The following is a 10,391-nucleotide window of genomic DNA, read 5'->3' on the forward strand; positions in this document are numbered from 1 at the left end:
AAAGGTCATAAGTGAAAAATGGTCGCAAGTGAAAAAATGGTGTGAAAATGGTTATAAGTTTGAAAACAGTCATAAATGTGGAAAACGGTCGTAAGTGAATAACGCTCATAAATGAAAAAAATGGTCCTAAAAAACGGTTGTAAGTGCAAAAAAATAGTGTGGAAAAAACGGTCATTAAGTGGAAACGGTCATAAATGTGAAAAACGGTCGTAGGTGAAAAACACATTAAAAACGGTCATAAGTGTGAAAAAATGGTAATTGAAAAAACAAAAATGGTTGTAAATGTGAAAAACGGTCGTAAAAATGGTGCAAAAAAGGGTGATTGTAAAAACGGTCATAAATACGAAAAACAGTTGCAAATGTGCCATTCCCGCGTCATGAGCGGCATTTCCCTTCCCTTTGTTCCTTCTGCGCAGGCGCGATTCTCGCTCCCTGGCGGTAGGTGGCGCTGCCGAACAACTTCGCCGCCCGGATCCGCTCTTGGCAACTATACTTTCGCGCCGGATGAAAAGGGACAACCAATCGTATTCATCTTCCCGCCTCTCCCATTGGCTTCGCCCCACCCCTTCGAGCCGTTAACTCTTTCCTCGCCAGAGCGGAGTGAGAAAGGGCTGGACGCCGATGGGAAAAGTCGCCAGGAGTTCCGCCGGCTTTTCTTGCTCAGCCAAAAGGCTAAAAGGGATTTGGAAACCCTGCAGAGCAGGCCGTTTGTTAGAATTTGAGCCATGGGCTGCAACAAAAAAAGAGAAAGAAATTAAAAACTTTTAAAAATGCCATTGCAAAAATCATCGCCATTGCATTTCCCCCCCACTAGGGAAAGAGGAACTAATTTTCCAGAAAGCAAATAAGGGATTATAAAAACAGAATGAAATGCAAGCTGAATAATGATTTCCATTCATTTCAGCCCTGCCTTTAAAATCCCTGCAGCTTGATGAATAAATTGATTTCTAGGCAATCTATCCATTAAAGAAAAAAGCACAATATTCAATTCGGCTCTTTCGCAATATTGGCTCTTTGAAGGCGTGTGGACTTTCAACTCCCAGAATTCCCCAGCCAGCTCAGCAACTTCAGATCTGTGGATTTCTAGAATTCCCCTGACAGCATGATGGCTAAGGAATTCTGGGAGTTGAAGTCCACCCCTCTCAAAGCATGCCGGCTGGGGGATTCTGGGAGTGGAAGTCCACCCCTCTTAAAGCATGCCGGCTGGGGGATTCTGGGAGTGGAAGTCCACCCCTCTTAAAGCATGCCGGCTGGGGGATTCTGGGAGTTGAAGTCCACCCCTCTCAAAGCGTGCTGATTGGGGGATTCTGGGAGTTGAAGTCCACCCCTCTCAAAGCGTGCTGATTGGGGGATTCTGGGAGTTGACGCCCACCTCTCTCAAAGCGTGCTGATTGGGGGATTCTGAGAGTTGACGCCCACCCCTCTTAAAGCATGCCAGCTGGAGAATACTGGGAGTTGAAGTTCTCCCCCCCTTAAACGATGCTGGCTGGGGGATTCTGGGAGTTGAAGTCCACCCTTTTTAAAACATGCTGGCTGGGGGATTCTGGGAATTGAATTACACCCCTCTCAAAGCGTGCTCTGGGGAATTCTGGGAGTGGAAGTCCACCCCTCTCAAAGCATGCTGATTGGGGGATTCTGGGAGTTGACGCCCACCCCTCTCAAAGCGTGCTGATTGGGGGATTCTGGGAGTTGACGCCCACCCCTCTTAAAGCATGCCAGCTGGAGAATACTGGGAGTTGAAGTCCACCCTTCTTAAAACATGCTGGCTGGGGGATTCTGGGAATTGAAGTACACCCCTCTCAAAGCGTGCTCTGGGGAATTCTGGGAGTGGAAGTCCACCCCTCTTAAAGCATGCTGGCTGGGGAATTCTGGGAGTTGAAGTCCACCCCTCTCAAAGTGTGCTGACTAGGGGATTCTGGGAGTTGACGCACACCCCACTCAAAGAGTGCTGATTGGGGGATTCTGGGAGTCAATGCCCACCCCTCTTAAAGGATGATGGCTGAAAAACAGTCGTAAGTGTGAAAAACGGTCGTGTGAAAAAATGGTCGTGTATGAAAAAACAGTTAAGTGTGAAAATGGTCATAAATGTGAAAAACGATCATAAATGTGAAAAACGCTCATAAGTGTGAAAAAATGGTTGGGTGTGAAAAACGGTTGTACTTTTGAAGTATGAAAACTGGCCCTCAGTCACCTTTTCCCGTGCCGTCGTAACTTTGAACAGTCGCTAAATGAACCATCGTTACTCGAGAACTTTCCAGTACTAGCTGGCAAACCAGCAAAGTCCATGGAGAAGCCACTCATTTTAACCACTGTCTCACTTAACGATGGAAAGTTGGGGGGGGTTCCATTGTGGTCGTAAGTCGAGAACCATTGTATTTTTTCCAGCCTACTGTCCAACTAACTCAGTTTAACTCGGCCTGGTTTTCCAAATCACTCATCCAGGGGTAAGCCACCTTGGCTCTTTTATGACTCGTGGACTTCAACTCCCAGAATTCCTGAGCCAGCCATGCTGAGGGGAAAGGGAGAGGTTTCCAAGCTGAGCCAGGCTGGCTCAGGAATTCTGGGAGTTGAAGTCCACGAGTCATGAAGCAGCCTAGGCCTAGGCCAGATGTAGTCTACCTTGGCTCTTTTATGACTCATGGACTTCAACTCCCAGAATTCCTGAGCCAGCCATGCTGAGGGGAAAGGGAGAGGTTTCCAAGCTGAGCCAGGCTGGCTCAGGAATTCTGGGAGTTGAAGTCCACACGTCATAAAAGAGCCAAGGTGGCCTAGTCCTGCATTAGTCGGTTGGTTGCTGCCCCCTAGTGGCCAAATCTCCCATCTGCCATTCTGACACTCCTTTTTACAGGGGCCATTTTGATTTTGAACGGACACTAAACAGACGGTTGTAAGTCGAGGACTAATAGACGGTGGCCCGTTGGCTCATCATTTCAGAGCTACAGGGAATCCTCGACTTACGACGCTTCATACAGCGACCGTGTCAAGTTACAATGGGACTCAGGACCATTTTTTTACACGCAACCACCTTTATAATGTGATCAAAACTCATACATTTGGCTAAGTTGTTCAGTGAATCTGGCTTCGCCATGGACTTTGCTTGTTCACCAGCTAGTACGGGAAAGTCCTCAAGTTACGACGGTGACTGAGGACCATTTTTCCTACTTAACGACTTGCAGCCTTCCCCAGGGTCACGAGATCCAAAATCAGACGTTTGGCAACGGATTCATATTTATGACGGTCGCAGGGTCCCGGGGATGACGTGATCCCCGTTTGCGACCTTCTGACGAGCAATGGAGGAAGACAGATTTGCTTAACGACTGGGTTATACACTTGGAAACCTCTCCTTTTTCCCGGTTTGTCAGAGAATTTCTGCGCACCTCTGGATGCCAAATCCCACCTCCTTCCACAGGATGTGGAAGGACACATTGGTGCCGCGTAGAGGGTGTAGTTAGGCGGAGGTAGTGTGGTTTTGGGAGTCGTTAGGAGCACGGCTGGTGCCTTTTCGTTCGTCTACAAAGGCGTTGCTCTCAAGAGCAGGGGCCCGGGCTAAAGACGGCTGGCAATGTCCTTCAGAGTACTGACTGAGGAGGCCATCTTCCCATGACCCAGACGGGAGTTGTTCTCCTCCCTGCTGATCCATTTTCGAATCGCCTTGAAGGTTTGGCCGGAATTCCTCTGCCTTGGCGCAGGAATCGTGCCCGCCCGCTGAGGCGTCTTCGTTGTTACAGATGGACCAATCCGATTCACCCCCGTGTCTCAGTTTGTTGGGGTACGTTGTACAGATCCGAAGGGGAGTTCTCGTGATCCAGATGCTACGACATTGGCTTGCTGAGTAGTTTGCGTCTCCGGTGGTTGAGATTCTCCTCGTTCGCTTGGTATCCGGGAGTTTTGCGGTCGACCGCGTCACTCCTTCCTGCTCCTGTCGTACCGCCTTCTGGTCCTCCACGTGTAGACCTTGCCACGGCTGTGCGAGCTTCCACTTTCTAGGCCTTCCAAACTGTGCACGAAGGCAGCGCTTTCAGCCTGCGCCCGTAACACGGCAGCTCTTGCTGCTATCGCTGCTGCCTCCCCTTTGCGCTGTAAAAACTCAAGGCTTTTCCCACACGTAAAGCTGCCGCAGCCACCGCGGCTTCAACTCGTGCTTCTGCTGCTTGAGCGGCCAGGCGCTCTGCCTTGGAGACTCGGGAACGCATGGCTAGGACGAGAAGACGCTGTCGAGAAGGACAGGAGGAGCCCGTGACAGAAGGTGCCTGTGACACGCTGGTACACGCCTGAGACCGTGGTGACCCAAGACGAACCGGCGAGGCTGTCGTAAAGGAGGCAGAGGAAGCTACATGTGACTGCTGCGAGGGTGCAGGCGAACGAATCCCCCAGCAGGCCTGCTTTAAGAGGAGTGGGCTTCAAATCCCAGAATCCCCCCTCCAGGAGGATTGAAGAGGGGAGGATTTCAACTCCCAGAATCCCCCAGCCGGCCTGCTTTAAGAGGGGTGGTCTTGCACTCCCAGAATCCCCCATCCAACATGCTCTGAGTGGACTTCAACTCCCAGAATCCCCCAGCCAGAATGCTTTAAGAGAGGTGGACTTCAACTCCCAGAATGTCCCATCTGGCATGCTTTAAGAGGGGAGGACTTCAACTCCCAGAATCCCCCAGCTGGCATCGTTTAAGAGGGGAGGACTTCAACTCCCAGAATCCCCGAGCCAACCATGCTTTAAGAGGGGTGGAGTTCAACTCCCAGAATCCCCCAGCTGGCATCCTTTAAGAGGAGTAGACTTCAACTCCCAGAATGCCCCATCTGGCATGCTTTAACAGGGGAGAACTTCAACTCCCAGAATCCCCCAGCTGGCATCGTTTAAGAGGGGAGGACTTCAACTCCCAGAATCCCCCATCTGGCATGTTTTAAGAGGGTTGGACCTCAACTCCCAGAATTCCTTAGCCATCATGCTGTCAGGGGAATTCTAGAAGTCCACAGATCTGAAGTTGCTGAGCTGGCTGGGGAATTCTGGGAGTTGAAAGTCCACACGCTTTCAAAGAGCTAATATTGCGAAAGAGCCGAATTGAATATTGTGTTTTTTTTTTTTTTTAGTGGATAAATTGCAAGAAATCAATTTATTCATCAAGCTGCAGGGATTTTTAAAGGCAGGGCTGAAATGAATGGAAATTATTATTCAGCTTGCATTTTATTCTGTTTTTTAAAATCCCGTATTTGCTTTCTTGAAAATTAGTTCCTCTTTCCCTAGTGGGGGGGAAATGCAATGGCGATGATTTTTGCAATGGCATTTTAAAAACTTTTTAATTTCTTTCTCTTTTTTTGTTGCAGCCCATGGCCCAAATTCTAACAAACGGCCTGCTGTGCAGGGTTTCCAATCCCTTTTAGCCTTTTGGCTGAGCAAGAAAAGCAGGCGGAACTCCTGGCGACTTTTCCCATCGGCGTCCAGCCCTTTCTCACTCCGCTCTGGCGAGGAAAGAGTTAACCGCTCGAAGGGGTGGGGCGGCGCCGACGGGAGAGGCGGGAAGATGAATACGATTGGTTGTCCCTTTTCATCCGGCGCGAAAGTATAGTTGCCAAGAGCGGATCCGGGCGGCGAAGTTGTTCAGCAGCGCCACCTACTGCCAGGGAGCGAGAATCGCGCCTGCGCGGAAGAAACCAAGGGAGGGGAAATGCCGCTGACGTCGCGTGAACGGCTTCTGCAACCTGGAGCCCCCGGGCGACACGCCCCATTACTCTCGCAATGACAGCCCGATGGGAATTGTAGTACGACAAGCTCTTTCGCAATATTTCGCTCTTTTAAACCGTGGGGACGTCAACTCCCAGAATTCCCCTGCCAGCTCAGCAACTTGAAATCTCTGGACTTCTAGAATTCCCCCCACACAGCATTATGACGAAGGAATTCTGGGAGTTGAAGTCCTCCCCTCTTAAAGCACACTTGGGGGATTCTGGGAGTTGAGGTCTGCCCTCTTAAAACAGGCTGGCTGGTGGATTCTTGGAGCTGTAGTCCACCCCTTTTAAAGCACGCTAGCTGGTGAATTCTGGGCGTTGAAGTCCACCCCTTTTAAAACGTGCTGGCTGGGAGTTCAAGTCCTCCCGTTAAAGTATGTTTGCTGGGGAATTCTGGGAGTTGAAGTTCACCCCTCTTAAAGGATGGCTGGCTGGTGAATTCTGGGAGTGCAAGTCCACTCCTCTTAAAGCATGCCGGCTGAGGGATTCTGGGAATTGTCCACCCCTTTTAAAGCGTCCCGGCTGGAGGATTCTGGGAGTTGAAGTTCTCCCATTAAAATACGTTTGCTGGGGAATTCTGGGAGTTGAAGTCCACTCCTCTTAAAGCATGCTGGCTGGAGGATTCTGGGTGTTGAAGTCCAGCCCTCTTAAAATATGCTGGCTGGGGGATTCTGGGAGTTGAAGTCCAGAAGTATGAAAGCTGGATACCCCCATTTTAGATTTCCCGCAGCTGCAGAGAGGCCTCTTCTGCAGCCAATGGGTGCTCATTTTAGCAAAAGGTGGATCTTCCTGCAGAAGAGTGTGGGAAAACACATCAGATAGGTTGACCATTGCAACACAAAAAAAAGGCTGCTTGTTGTGCACGTGTGCTTGTCCGAAACGCTTCTTGGGTTTGTCGTGACATCGAAACAAAGTCAAACGCCCGCCTTCATGTTTCAAGCAATCTCACGAAATGCAGCACGGTGAATCCGGGTTGGCTGGGACGGGAGACCACTCGGCGATCCTCGGTCTCTGAATGAAGAGTCAGGGGTCTCAAAAAAATCTATAAGAGGATGGAAGCCATTTTTTTAGCGTTACTAAGAGAGGCATCGGTGAAGCTCAGCCGCTGAGCTTGGAAGGGAAAAAAAATCTCATTTCTCCGGCTTTTCTTTTCTATCCACAGTGGATAGAAAATATTAATTTTTAATATTTATCAATATTAATAAATATCCGACTACAATCACGCTCCCGACAGAGGCAGCAAAATCCGATCAGCCCCCCCCCATCTCAAACTGCCAGATAAAGCAGGTTGTTTGCAGGATCCGTTCCTTGGAGAAGCAGCAAGCGGGTTGCGTGATCGGTCATGCGGAACACACGTGTGCAAACACTGGGTGTGAGAGAAACACCGGAAACAGCTGTAGCCTAGCCAGGTTGCAGCGTTCCCGCGAAAGACACCCAGCTGTGAAACTCAGTGGAAGAATGGATTTCGCAGAAGTTGTAAAGATGCGGCTGGACGTTGGATGGGGCACCACTAGGAAAACTCAGGGCTATAAACTTGAAAGCAAGAGGAAGAAGAAGAAAGGAGGGTGCCCCCTTGTGTCTCTGTTGAGGGAGAGGTGAGGTTCAAAAATGGGAAGAAGAAAAAAAAAACGTAAAACGAGTTGGAAAAAGCAACAAGTGAGGTGGGATGGGACACCACCAGGAAATCCTTAGGCCGTAGATTTGGCTGGGAAGGGAGAAAACACCCTGGAGTTTCACTGGGCCGTGGTGGGATCATTTTGTCCCCAACACATGGGAGCGGCCAAAGCACGTGTGAAGCGTCCATGGGCGAGGTTAATTTCATACAACGGATTTGGCTGGGAATTGGATGGGGCACCACCAGGAAAGGCTACAGTAAAGGTTAGAATAGGGAGTCGAAAAGAGCCCAGAAGGAGGCAGGAGTAAACTCACCTGCATCACCTGGCTGGGCAAAGAAAGGGGTCAGAAAAAAAAGCAATGTTTGGAACAGGAATGGGAGACCAAGAGGAGATCCTTGCCCGGGTCGACTTGGCTGGGAAAACCGAGGTGAGGTTCAATCAAGCCGAGACAAACTAGCTTTGCTCCCCCAATGCGTGTGCGAAGCAGGGAGCTGAGTGGGTGTGTGGGTTTCACACATGGCTGGGCATCGGATGGGGCACCACCAGGAAATCCCGGGGTAAAATCTAGGAGTAGCCCACTTGCATGTTCTGGCAGAGGAAAGGAGATAAAGACAAAGCTTGCAGTTGGGATGGGGGACCAAGAGGAGAGCCTCTCCCAAATCGACTTGGCTGAAAGAAGACCCAAGGATGCGCCTGGGAGTTGGATGGAGCACCACTAGGAAATCCTGGGATACAGTCTAGGAGTAACCCACTTCATGTACTGGCTGAGGAAAGGAGATAAAGACAAAGCTTGGAGCTGGGATGGGGGACCAAGAGGAGAGCCTCCCCCGAATCGATTTGGCTGGAAGAAGATCCAGGATGTGCCTGGGAGTCGGATGGGGCACCACTAGGAAATCCTGGGATACAGTCTAGGAGTAACCCACTTCATGTCCTGGCTGACAAAAGGCGTGAGATACAGACAAAACTTGGAGCTGGGATGGGGGAATAAGAGGAGAGCCTCTTCCGAATCGACTTGGCTGGAAGAAGACCCAAGGACGCGGCTGGGCGTCGGATGGGGCACCACCAGGAAATCCTGGGATAGCGGCTAGGAGGCGGATTCAAAAGCAGTCCGGAGGCAGGCAGGAAGACACCAACCTGCGTCTCCTGGCTGTGAAATAGGTGGGAAAAAGTCCAAGCTGGCTGCCGGGACGGGGCACCACCAGGAAATCCTCAGAGGGGGAGGTCTGGGAAGGGAGATCTCCAGCTTCAGATTGTCCTCAACCTACGACAACAATTGAGACCAAAGTTTCTATTGCTCAGTGAGTTTGGCCCCATTTTACGACCTTCCTTACCACAGTTAAGTGAATCACTGCAGGGATTTAATTCAGGGGTCTTCAAAATTGTCCCTTTTATGACTGGTGGACATCAACTCCCAGGATTCCTCAGTCGGCCATTTTGATGGAACTGGTGGTTTGGAACCAGACCTGGTCTTCCATCTTTGCCCTTTTATGACTGGAGGACTTCAACTCCCAGGATTCCTCAGTCGGCCATTTTGATGAAACTGCAGGCTTGGATCTATACTCTCAGGGGTGTTCAAACTTGGCCCTTTTATGACTGGTGGACTTCAACTCCCAGAATTCCTCAGTCGGCCATTTTGATGAAACTGCGGGCTTGGATCCAGACTCTCAAGGGTCTTCCGACTTGGCCCTTTTATGACTGGTGGACTTCAACTCCCAGAATTCCTCAGTCGGCCATTTTGATAAAACTGCAGGCTTAGATCCAGACTCTCAGGGGGTCTTCCAACTTGGCCCTTTTATGACTGGTGGACTTCAATTCCCAGGATTCCTCAGTTGGCCAGTTTGATGAAAGTGCAGGCTTGCATCCAGACTCTCAGGGGGTCTTCAAATGTGGCCCTTTTATGACTGGTGGAGTTCAACTCCCAGAATTCCTCAGCCAGCGTGCATGGCTGAGGAATTCTGGGAGTTGAAGTCCACCAGTCATAACAGAGCCAAATTTGAAGACCCCTGGCCTGGATCAAAGCCTGTAGGGGATCACTTGAACCCTCCCCCAGGACCCTGCAGCCATCATAAATAGGAGCCACTGGTCAAGCGTCTGAATTTTGACCGTGTGAGCACGCTGTGACGGTCGTGAGTGCGAAATACGGTGCTAAGTCCCTTTTTTCCCTGCCATGGTAAGTTCGAACGGTCACTAAATGGACTGCTGTAAGTGAAGGACTAGCTGTACTCAAGCTGCATCGGGCCTAAGGCTTTCAATACACTTGTCCATCCAAAGCATGAAGCAGCCTTCTTGGAGCCGGGATGGGGCACCATGAGGAGATCCTCGATGGAATCGGACTTGGCCCAAAAGAGGAAGACAGCCTGGCACAGGTCAACAGGGTTACAGTGCCCAGATCCTAGGCTTTCTAGGACACGTGTCCAGCCAAAGCATGTGTGAAACCGCCTCCTCGAGGCTGGGATGGGGGACCAAGTGGAGATCCTCGCTCCTGGGAGGCAGAATCCCAGATCAAGTTGCAGGGAGCCTATGGCTTCTAATACACGTGTCCATCCAAAACACATGTGAAGCAGCCTCCTTGGGGTTTGGACGGGGGCCCTAGGGCCTCCAGGACACATGTTCGGCCCAAGCACATGTGAAGCAATCTCCTCGGGACAGGGATGGGGGACCAAGAGGAGATCCTTGCTCCTGGGAGGGAAAACGCCAGCTCATCAGACTGCATGGGGCCCAGGGCTTCCAGGACACATGTGTATCCAAAGCACATGTGAAGGAGCACCCTCCGGGTTGGGATGCTTGCAATACACGTGTCCATCCAAAGTACATGTGAAGGAGCATCCCTGAGGGTTGGGATGGGTGACCAAGGGGAGATCCTAGCCCCTGGAGTCCGCTTGGCTGGGAAGGCAGAATACCAAAACCTCAGGCTGCATCGGGCCCGGGGCCTGCAGTACACACGTGTTCATGCAAAGCACGTGTGAACAAGCATCCTCGAGGTTGGCATGCATGCAGTACACGTGTCCCTCCAAAGAACATGTGACAGAGCATCCATGGGGACATGGCCAAAGCACGT

This window comes from Crotalus tigris, unplaced genomic scaffold, assembly GCF_016545835.1.
Source record: "Crotalus tigris isolate CLP2741 ecotype Arizona unplaced genomic scaffold, ASM1654583v1 scf7180000020932.1150333, whole genome shotgun sequence".
Classification (NCBI taxonomy): domain Eukaryota; kingdom Metazoa; phylum Chordata; class Lepidosauria; order Squamata; family Viperidae; genus Crotalus; species Crotalus tigris.